This window comes from Nicotiana tabacum, chromosome 3 (assembly GCF_000715075.1).
Source record: "Nicotiana tabacum cultivar K326 chromosome 3, ASM71507v2, whole genome shotgun sequence".
Taxonomy (NCBI): domain Eukaryota; kingdom Viridiplantae; phylum Streptophyta; class Magnoliopsida; order Solanales; family Solanaceae; genus Nicotiana; species Nicotiana tabacum.
In genome coordinates, this window is record NC_134082.1 from 107,298,747 (window position 1) to 107,311,039 (window position 12,293).

Sequence of the window (12,293 nt, forward strand, 5' to 3'; positions counted from 1 at the left end):
ATCCAAATAACGAGCAAAGTATGATACCATATAAGAAAAGGTGGAACCGGGATCAAATAATACAAAGGCATCTCTGTAGTAGACTTAAACAATACCTGAAATCACGACATCTGAAGCAGCAGTATCTGGTCTACTTGGGAGGGCATAGAAATGGGCCTGACCGCCACCTGATCGACCTCCCCTCTAGGGCGACCCCTAGCTGACTGACCTCCACCCCTAGCTGGCAAGGTGGGTGGTGGTGAAGTAATTGTAGTTGAAGTCGAGGGCTAACCCCTCTGCTGAGATGGACCATCATGAAGACGAGAACACTGCTCCTTATATGCCCAAACTCTCTATACTCATAACAACTCCTCGGTGCTAGAGATAGGGACTGAAGGGAACCCCTGGCATCGGAATTACCAGTAGAAGTACCTGGCATGGAAGAACCCTGAACTGATGGAGCACGGGACTAATTTTAGGCTAGAAGGGCACTAAGTGATGAATGACCCTGATGAGAACTGTGAGAACCATGACCCGATGATGTCCCATGATAACCTGGCGAGCTGACTAAGACTGCCTGAATGGACGACCTCTACCCTATTGGAACTGACCCCTCGAAGGAGCACTACTAAAGCTACCAGATCCCCGAGGCCTCTTGGCCTCCCTCTCCTCTCGCTCATGGAAACAAACCGACTCAATCTCATAGGCGATGTCAACAACCTCCTCAAAAGTAGCACCTGTAACCCTCTCCCTAGTCATGAGAATCTAAAGCTGATATGTGAGACAATCAACAAACCTCTTGATCCTCTCTCGATCTATGGGAACCAACCAAACCGCATGACGAGCTAACTCAGAGAACCGCATCTCATACTGCGTCACAGTCATCTCTCCCTAATGCAACTACTTGAACTGCCTACGCAGCTCCTCTCGGCGAGACTGTTGCACATACATTTCCAGAAAGAGAATAGAGAACTGCTGCCAAGTAAGGGGCGCTGCACCAACAGGACTACGCCTCTCATACGCCTCCCACCAAGTGAAGGCAGCCCCAGAAAACTGAAAGGTAGTGAATGCTACACCACCGGTCTCTAGAATACCCGCTGTTGTCGCGCCCCCTTTTTCTCGTGAAATTGGGTTTATGACATTTGGATGGACAACTCGTTCCTTTTGGGTACTTGGTTTGCATTTGAAGAGTCGCCACCTAATGATTAAGGTGCATTAGGACACCAATGAGGTTTGATTTGAATAACCAGAGATAGGGTAAGGGCTTGAAATTATTCTAAGGGGAAGGTGTTAGACACCCCTTAGGATCCACTAGTGTGGTTCCCGGCCAGACATTTATTGTGAATTCGGGTGCAATTAACATATAAGCAAATAAGAGGGGATTTCAATACATAATGGTTTGAAAGTAAACAAATTTGAAAGAACGATCAAAGAGCTGATTTTTAAATAAAGAGTTACAATGCTAAAAAACAATAAAGAATAAAGGGGGGTCCTAAGTTTATTAAAAATATGGATCACACCACACAATGTCCGATAATCACTCCTCAATGAGGGGCTACACGTGACATTATCGCGTGGTCATCATATCCATATCTACCCTTCCCACCCCGTTAAGGTATTAAAGCGCGGATTGGTCTCGATTACTTATTGCATGCTATTACCCGTCCCATTCTTACCAGTCCCCGAGGCACTTAGGACTACTAATTCTAAAAGGGAGGGATATTAGGCTTATTTGAAGTTTCAAAGGTAAAAACTCTAAGATGACATACAAAAAAAACACAAACTGCATATTAAAGGGGAAACACATAAGCATATAGGCTCTAGTATACCTCCTCAAACAAAACACATAAACTAACATATCTTACACATACTTCTTAGGTCTGATTTAAAATACTGAAGATGAGGGAGATTAATTATTGAGGCAGATTAGTTTATTACATAACTCAGATAAGAAGTCTGAATCAGGCCTGCCTGCTAGTTATAACGATTAACAAAGCGGATTCAACTTGCGGTTATTACTCTAAGGCTTGCCTAAATGTTTAGGTAGGGTCCTATAGGCATGCTTGCTAAACCTTGTTAAGCGAGGAATTTGGTTATTAAAAGAGGTTCAGAATGTACAAAATTAAAAATTAAACCGGTTACAGGTTCTGCAAGCGATAGTATCTACTATTACTGATTTTAGTTCCTAGGAGCATGAAATCTAACATTGACTGTGAATAAAACGAATCAGAATTATTTAGAAACCCCTAGAGGCATGATTTCTATATGTAGTGAATATGCAAAATTTAAAACACCCTATAAGCATGGTTTTTAGATGAAGTTTTGAATATGCAGAATTAAAAAGTACCCTATAGGCATGTTTTCTAAATGAAGTTTGCATATGCAGAATTTAAAACACTCTATAGGCATGTTTTCTAAATGAAGTTTGAATATGCAGAATTTAAAACGTCCTATAGGCATATTTTCTACCCTTGCATGCATATTACCTAACCCTTTTTACTAGCCAGCCCCAGATGTTTATTGCAACTTATTACAAACCAGAATAATAAGTTACATCAGAAAAGTACAAAGAAAAGTACAACCAGAGGAAGCCTGATTCTTGACTTCCTCTCTGAGTTATGAGATAAACCAACTCAAAGACCATTGATCCAAAGCCTTTCTTCAGACTTGAGTGTGTCAAAGTTCCCTAAAGGCCTCAATAGGACCCGGGGCAGTGCTCACACCCAAGTTTCATAACCAGAATTGGGACATGTGTAGTGTGGAAGTGCCAGCCCTCATGTGTCTGAGTTCAGAAGGAGCTCATGGGTCGCAAGGCAAGGCTCACAAGAGGGGGTAGAACTTAAGTCTAAGAGAGAGTGGAAGTGCAAAAACAGAGCTTTACGAACTAAGGAAGGAAAGAGGTGCTGGGAAACAGTTACAGAGTTGATAACTTCACACAAAAGGTGTTCAGGGGTTGGGAATTTATTGCAAAGAGCCTATGTACTTAGGCAAGGGTCAGCTTTGGGCATGCACAACAATAGAAGATGCTGGCATGCCTATAAGCCTACCAGAACACACAACATCAGAGATACATAGAGGTTATGATCCCAGGGGATCAAGTTCGAGTTATGGACATCAATGTTCCATACTGCCATGCCTCAAACAAACCATAAGTATCAAACACATTGGGGTAGGGTTTTGGGGTTCATAATACATAGATTCAGAATAGGAAGAAAGAAATTACAACATGCTAAAATGAAGTACTGAATTAAATACAAGCAGCAGGCAGACAAAAATGCAAGAACATTAAGTAACCATGTTGTTGTTGATGCTGAAAACTTAATTAGGACATACTAGTTCAAAGAAGCAAAACATAGTAAAGAAAGGTAGCAGGAATTTTGAAATATAGCTTTGGCTTTCAGCCAGCTAAATAGGCCACAGTAGAAGTAGTGAAGCAAGAGAGAATGTTTTGAGTGTAAGTGAGTTCAGAACTAAGAGTGTTCGTGTGTTTGTGCTAATGAAAGAGCAAGGTACTTATAGTTTGAAAATAGGTAGAAAATAAGGCAAGAATCATAGTCTAGCAGTAATTATGGAACTATGTACTAATTAAAATCAAATCAGTATAAGTACTTCCTTTAATTAAGGAGTTAAATTTAAACGGTAATAGGAAGAAAACATTTAAGGAAAGAAATCAAGTAGAGCATCATGTGCAGAATAGACAATTAGGGGTAAGTACATAGAGGTTCAATTAAGGGAACAACTAATGAAAAATCCTTGAAATACTCGGTTAATCCAAATAAGGTAAGAAGACAAAATAAAGTTGCAGAATATGGAGATAATCGAAAATCAGTGTCACACCTCCTTTTTCCGCACCCGCAGGCGCAGGGGGAGTTTTTCCAATTAAAGGACAATCGAAACGGGATTTGTTTATTTATTTCAGAGTCGCCACTTGGGAGATTTAGGGTGTCCCAAGTCACCAATTTTAATCCCGAATCGAGGAAAATAATGACTCTATATTACAGTCTGCATACCAGAAAATCCGGATAAGGAATTCTGTTAACCCGGGAGAAGGTGTTAGGCATTCCCGAGTTCCGTGGTTCTAGCACGGTCGCTCAACTGTTATATTCGGCTTGTTTATCTGATGTTTAATACAATTATGAAACATGTGCAAATTTTATCTTTTAACCACTTTATTAATTATTATTATTAGGAATGTGAACGTCGCTTAAAACATGTCTTTGGACTGCGTCACATGAAATGCACCCACAATCCGGAACATATCTTATTTGACGTTTTGGGATTTGAATTTGGGTCGCATGAAATGCACACCCCAAGTTTTAAGAAAGTAAATTATTAAACACGCGCCTAAAAGACTATCGCGTTATTATTTTAGGAAGGGCCGTGAAATTTGCTAAACGGCCCGTCCCGGAATCTAAGTATTTAATATATACATTTAGAGGGCCCCGCAGATTCTACATTTTTTGTTTGTCGAGGCTCGTCTCATTTTTATTTTTAAAGGATAAACCTATAATGACTATATTTCCTATTAAGTTCGTCTCTAAAATAAAAAAAATCTCTTAATTATTTACATGCTTGCAGATTATTTACAGCAGGATCCGAAACGTTTTTACAGAATAAGGAAACATGACCATGCATACGGACAGCTGATCGAATATTATGGGCCCAAATCCAGCTCATGCGGGATGGGCCAGACCTGGGCCACTGTTTATCCGAGGCGGGTCTGTTTGGTCTGTTTTGACCTGGGCTCGACCTTCATAAGGTTGAGGGGCGCGGACTTGTGCTAATTGTGATAAGGGTGTGGCTTGATAATTATAACGAGGCAGTTTATCAAAAGAGAATGAAAATTAACTAAGGCGGATAGTTTTATTCTTTGACATGCATTAAAAGAGAACGCTAATTGCAAAACACAACTAATTTTTTCAAGACATAGCCTAGTATACTGCCAATCCTTTTGTCTGTTAACCTAACCAACATATGATATTAAACCATACTACATTTTTTGTATTCACTATATGAAAGGACCAAATCCAATACCCAAACAAGATTGTAAACCATTACACACTACATAATCATCTATATAGCAACTACATGTGGACATAGATGTCTTCAAATCTTCCCTTTTGTATTCATGCTCGACTTTCAAATTACATGGACAGTATTAGTTGTGTACCTGGTATAGAGGAACAAAAGAAGAAGGAAAATGATCAGCTGAATAGTACACAGCAAACAACAGCACAACAGATTCACAACAACAACACAGCAACAACGATGATGAAGCTCAGCAAAGAGTCGAACAACAAATGGACAATCCCAGTAAACAGAGTAGGAAATAACAGCCCAGAATGTTGAATGTAACAGCAACAGAAATCCAATGACCACAAGAAAGCTTGGCAAACGACAGAAAAAGCAAAGCCACGAAGACAACCTGATCAAACTGGATTCTTACACAGTTTCTTCTAGACAATACTCATTCACAATGTTCTGAAATTTATTCATGTTTTTTCCTTTTCCAGTTTTCTTACTCACAGACTCTCTCAAGACTCGAAAAAAATCAACCCCTTTTCTAATGGAAGGTCTCCTCTTTTATAGCCTAACCTTAACACTTTACAGTCTGTTTTACAACTCAAAATTGCCCCCCTGTTGTTTTTCCACTCACTTGTTTTAAATAACCAAGCTCCCATGAAATCCCTGACAGCCCCTCTCTCTTTTTGGTTGTTAAAGTGTACTGATCACTTGTTTATTTAACCAAAGTATGGGCAGTAGGAATATAATCTGACAGCACATGCTGTCCAATTATTTTAATTCCTTAAAGCTAACCATACACATGCTGCCCACGGTCTAAACCAAATGGCATCGTGTTTTAAAATCAAAGTCTGAATCTGCCATTATAACCTTTCCCCTAGATGTTCTTTAATTCGATTTGAACAAAATCAATAGGCAATACAATTCAGTTTCTAATGGGACTCAAATACGATCACAGCAGAAATAAGCAATACGAATCAAGTTGTTACCATTAACGATTGAAACTAATTGACGACATATATCGACTCGACTATATTAATCGTAACACATAACAATCAATCGTTCATATAAACAACACGTATAGAGTCCCGAATGACCTCAGACAAATTTGTTCAAACACTGGGAACTTATAAAACTCGTTTGACGATTAATCTAATTGATGAACACGTATATCACAGGGTATATTCAGAACACAAATAGAAGACAATCGGCCAAATAAAAAGGCCTTTAACAGAGATGGAAGAAATCAGAATGAAAAATAACAAAATAACAAACAAACACAAAGAAATATGCTGACAACTTAATTAGAACCAAACAAAGAGAAAAGGAAACTTACTGAAAAAGTTTGAATCAAACAGACCCAAATCTGATTCAACCTCGAACTTTTGAGGCCGAACAAACTTTAATCAGGGTGTTCTCACATGAGAACACCTTGATTAAGGTCTATTAGACCTCAAACCCATGTCCAAACCGGCCGGATTCCCCAGGTGCATGTGTTCTAAAGTCTGGATTTCCAGATCTGATTTTTAGGGAGTTGTGGGTAGATTCGGACCAAACCAAGCTTGGTTTGGTCACGAGGAAGGTCAGGGGAGTGTCTGGTATGAAGATGGGGTGGTTTGGCATAGATCCGGGTTCGACTCAAATCTTCAAATGAAGATTTGAGACGAACGAAAGTGATTCGAGGCTCGTGGTTAGTGGATTCGTGTTCAGGACAGTGAGGTGGTCCTAGGGTGTTCAGGAGGTGGCCACCGGCGTTCGTGCCGCCGGCTTTAATGGCGAGGGAGACGAGGGCGGCTAGGGTTTCTAATGGGAGGTCCGGGTTCGACTTGGGGACGAAGGGGTGGGGTGTTGGTATAGGGGGCGTGGGTATAAGGGAAGGTTTATATATGGTCTATGGGATTGGATCTGAGCCGTTAGATCAGATGATCTCAACGGCTTGGATCTGATGCTGAGAAATGAGACGGGGTCGTTTGGCAGTTAAACGGGGTCGTTTGGTTTAAGTGAGGGGTTGGGTCAGGCTGGTTATTTGGGTCGGGTTTGAACATGGGTCGCTGAAAGAGGTCCTGAACCGTTGGATCGGCTGGGACGGACGGCTCAGATTGATTTGCCTGAAACGACGTCGTTTCAGGAGGTGCCTGGGCAGGCCTGGTCTGGACCGGGTCAGATCGTTGGTTTGGGCTTGTTTTTGTCTTATTATTTTTTTTTTGGCCCAAATTGATTTCAACTTTCTTTTGTTTTCCAATTTAAAGAAAAAATAAAAAATAAAAAAAACTAATAAAACAAATGAAATTAAAACAAATAACAATATGGCATTTCAACATAATTATCATACCAAGTAAGTTAAATCACAACCTAAAACGGACGATGCACATATATTTATATTTTTGAATTTTCTTTTAACGCCACATATATTTTTTTGTATTTTTGTTTGATAATGACTAGATGTAAAATGGACAGACTCACAAATGACTAACAAAACATGTCATGGAAAGACCGAAAAATTGTACAGCGAAGCCTTTTGCAACTATTTTTATTTTCTTTTGGAGCGATTGTCCGTGAAGCAAAAATCACGTGCTTACAGCTGCCCCTCTTTGCACGAAGAACGAAGGGTTTTCGTGCAAAGATAAAGCGAGCGATTTTTGCCCGTCCGAATACTCCGTGTGAAGCATTTTTTTGAAAATGATTTGACCGAACCTTTGCTTCAGAGGTTTCCTACATATCCTGGGCTGAAACAGGAATCAGGTCAATGTAGTTCGGGAAATTTTGGTAGCTGGGACTACCGTGTGACTGTAGTGTTTGCTGTTGTTGTGCGCTGTTGTATGCTGCTGTAGGATGCTACTGCTCAACCGATCTCCCTATTACATTGCTCTAAAAGGAAAACAAGAAGCTAAGCTAAACTGAGGATCCTGAAATCTCATCCATCTTCAACTTGTTCTTGCTGCCTTGCTTTCTTGTCGGCTAACGCTTTCCTCTGACGCCTTTATTTTGTGAACTTGGAGATGATGCTGGTCCTTCACCTTTTCTGAATGTCAGTTCTCATCACTTTGCTTGATTTGCTGGGGATACAGCTTTCTTCTTTAAATCTTCCAATGGTTTCCTCAGTGGTATGACTTTTCATCAGAATTGTTATGTTGGGCATGCCATAGCGTTCTCAAACTGCTTCTTTTGAGACGCGTTCCTTCTTCCCATTGAATGTGCGCTTGCTTTTGCAGTTGTCTGCTTCTTGGTGCTGGGGATTTCATTGTTTCCCGTTTGGGGGGTCTCTGTTGTACCCTTCCGTCTTCAGGTGGGGTGACTGATTCCAAAATCTAGAGCTGAATGTATTCCCGCATTATACTGGTGGGCGACCTAGAACTTAAAAGTATTCCCGCATTATACTGGTGGGCGACCTAGAACTTAATGTATTCCCGCATTATACTGGTGGGCGACCTAGAACTTAAATGTATTCCCGCATTATACTGGTGGGCGACCTAGAACTTAAAAGTATTCCCGCATTATACTGGTGGGCGACCTAGAACTTAAATGTATTCCCGCATTATACTGGTGGGCGACCTAGAACTCAATGTATTCCCGCATTATACTGGTGGGCGACCTAGAACTTAAATGTATTCCCGCATTATACTGGTGGGCGACCTAGAACTTAATGTATTCCCGCATTATACTGGTGGGCGACCTAGAACTTAAAAGTATTCCCGCATTATACTGGTGGGCGACCTAGAACTTAAATGTATTCCCGCATTATACTGGTGGGCGACCTAGAACTTAAAAGTATTCCCGCATTATACTGGTGGGCGACCTAGAACTTAAAAGTATTCCCGCATTATACTGGTGGGCGACCTAGAACTTAAAAGTATTCCCGCATTATACTGGTGGGCGACCTAGAACTTAAAAGTATTCCCACATTATACTGGTGGGCGACCTAGAACTTAAATGTATTCCCGCATTATACTGGTGGGCGACCTAGAACTTAAAGTATTCCCGCATTATACTGGTGGGCGACCTAGAACTTAATGTATTCCCGCATTATACTGGTGGGCGACCTAGAACTTAAAAGTATTCCCGCATTATACTGGTGGGCGACCTAGAACTTAAAAGTATTCCCGCATTATACTGGTGGGCGACCTAGAACTTAAATGTATTCCCGCATTATACTGGTGGGCGACCTAGAACTTAAATGTATTCCCGCATTATACTGGTGGGCGACCTAGAACTTAAAAGTATTCCCACATTATACTGGTGGGCGACCTAGAACTTAAATGTATTCCCGCATTATACTGGTGGGCGACCTAGAACTTAAATGTATTCCCGCATTATACTGGTGGGCGACCTAGAACTTAAATGTATTCCCGCATTATACTGGTGGGCGACCTAGAACTTAAATGTATTCCCGCATTATACTGGTGGGCGACCTAAAACTTAAATGTATTCCCGCATTATACTGGTGGGCGACCTAGAACTTAAATGTATTCCCGCATTATACTGGTGGGCGACCTAGAACTTAAAAGTATTCCCGCATTATACTGGTGGGCGACCTAGAACTTAAAAGTATTCCCGCATTATACTGGTGGGCGACCTAGAACTTAAAAGTATTGAAATTGTTTCCCTGTTCTTCCGAGAAAATTTTCGACAATCGGCAGAAAATTTTCTGCCCCGGTTTTGGTGACTTCCATGGCGGTGCATCTTGCTGCCATCATCAATCCTTTGTTTTCCTGCAGCAGACAAAAGGATTTAATCAGTTTTAATCGTGGTGGTAGAGGGTGCCTTTCTGGCGAGCAATTTTTCTCTCTTCCCCTTTTCTTGCTCTTTGTCCCCATAATTGGTTGGCGGGCAAAGTTGCTTGTTGGGGGTCTCTAGCCTGCTGGGGATTGGTTTTCAATTTATCCCCTTTTCTGCTTTCTTTTAAAACACATGATGTGGGAGTCTGCTTCTAACTCCCGAAACCACTCCCTTTTGGAGCTTACTTCTTCCAACATTTCCGAGCACAATCCCTGCATTGCCTGGGGCCGGCCTTTAAGACTGTTTGTATTATCCTGCATTGGATGAATTCCCCTTCGGTTTCTGGTAGTAAGCTTTGACAAATCCTTTAAAGACACATTTTAGGAAAAGAAATAAAGATATGGAAAAGAGAAAATCTTTCTGAACCAATATTTTGTGGGAGGAGACAATCAAAAGAACTTATCTGGAGGACACAACTGGTCCCCGTGATCATGACGTGCACCATAGATTCCCGACCCAGTCTATTTGTATCAATCGATTTTGCCCGATGGTCTGACTTGCTGGGGATGATAAATGGATGTTCATCCTATTGCGAATGTGGTAGCTTTTGCTGCTCTATCTTGTCGCCTCATGGTGCCCTTCGAGGGGTTTTCACTAATGAGACTCTCTCTTTTCTCTCATCTCCCGACGCCTTACGGTGCCTGTGAAGGTTTTCACCAATAAGACTCTCTCATTTCATATCCCTCATCTTACATCGCCTTTCGGTGCCTGTGAAGGTTTTCACCGATAAGACTCTCTCATTTTATTTCTTTCGAGAATCCGGTGTGTTGTAGATACGACCCTCTCTTCCGGTGATTCTTTTGACTATCAACTCATTCCCAGTCTTACGATCCTTTTCTTTGCTGGGGATCAGTGTATTATTCTCGGCCTTATTTGCCGGATTTGGCATCTCTCGAACATTGATCGGGAGGTCTTTTGGATGTCGATGTTGGTTTTGGTGTGGGATTGAAGAAAGGCTATAAAATGAAAACAACTTGAAAGGTGATGTGCTACAACTTTTGGAATCAAACCTTTGTTGGAACTTAAAACATAACCTCTGCCCTAGTTTTCTTGCTTGGGGAATTTATTTTTTACGCTTATGTTGAGTTACGTGCGTTACGCACATTGTGCTACATTGTGCACACTATGTACATTATGCATCCTATATTTGCTATGATGCACACTATGACCGAGCCGTGAGGCGCCTACGTATCCTCTTTGAGGAATCAGGTCAAACGTAGTTCCCACGGTTTTGTTATTTGTGATTTTATCTTCTTCCTTTTTCTTTTCCTTCTTTTCATTTTTCATGTCTTTTTCTTTTCTTTTTTTTTTTTCGTATCTTTCCCATTAGTGATTCCAAAAGAGGGGTATTGAAAGAATTTGCTTAAGGCTCAAATGGGGAAGCGAGGGTTAAAAGTGTTTGGATAGAAGAAAGAATTGCCTCCGTCATCTCATTATTCAACAAATGCCAAATACAAACAAATAAACCAAAATTGCCATAATTTAAAGAAATTATGCATAATATCTCTTGACTGCATCTGAATTGATAGCCATGTCGACACATCTTCCCTCGACATCTGTCAAACACAAAGCACCATTGGCCAAGTCTCTGGTCACGATATAAGGCCCTTGCCAGTTTGGGGCGAATTTGCCTTTTGCCTCGACCTGATGTGGGAGGATCTTCTTCAATACCTGCTGCCCTACTTCAAACTTCCTGGGGCGCACCTTTTTATTATACGCTCTTGCCATTCTCTTCTGGTACAGCTGACCATGGCACACTGCTGCCAATCTTTTCTCATCTATCAGGCTCAACTGTTCCAAGCGAGCTTTGATCCATTCATCATCATCAATTCCGGCTTCAGCGACAATTCAGAGGGACGGAATTTCGACCTCCGCTGGTATCACGGCCTCAGTTCCATACACCAACAAATAAGGAGTTGTGCCTATGGAAGTCTGGACGGTAGTGCGGTAACCCAACAAGGCAAAGGGTAATTTCTCGTGCCATTGTCTGGATCCTTCCACCATCTTCCGCAGTATCTTCTTGATATTCTTGTTGGCTGCTTCGACTGCTCCATTTGCCTTAGGACGATATGGGGTGGAATTGCGGTGTGTAATCTTGAATTGTTGGCATACCTCTCTCATCAGGCTGCTATTAAGATTCGCACCGTTATCCGTGATGATCACTTTCGGGATCCCAAATCTGCAGATGATATGGGAGTGAACAAAGTCCACCACTGCCTTCTTGGTTACTGATTTGAAGGTTTTAGCCTCAACCCATTTGGTGAAGTAATCAATGGTCACTAGAATGAACCTATGACCGTTGGACGCTGCTGGCTCGATGGGCCCAATGACATCCATGCCCCATGCTACAAACGGCCAGGGTGCTGACATCGTATGTAACTCTGTTGGCGGAGAATGAATCAAATCTCCATGTATCTGGCACTGATGGCATTTCCTTACGAAAGTGATACAGTCGTGTTCCATGGTTAGCCAATAACACCCTGTTCGAAGGATCTTTCTTGCCAATACATATCCGC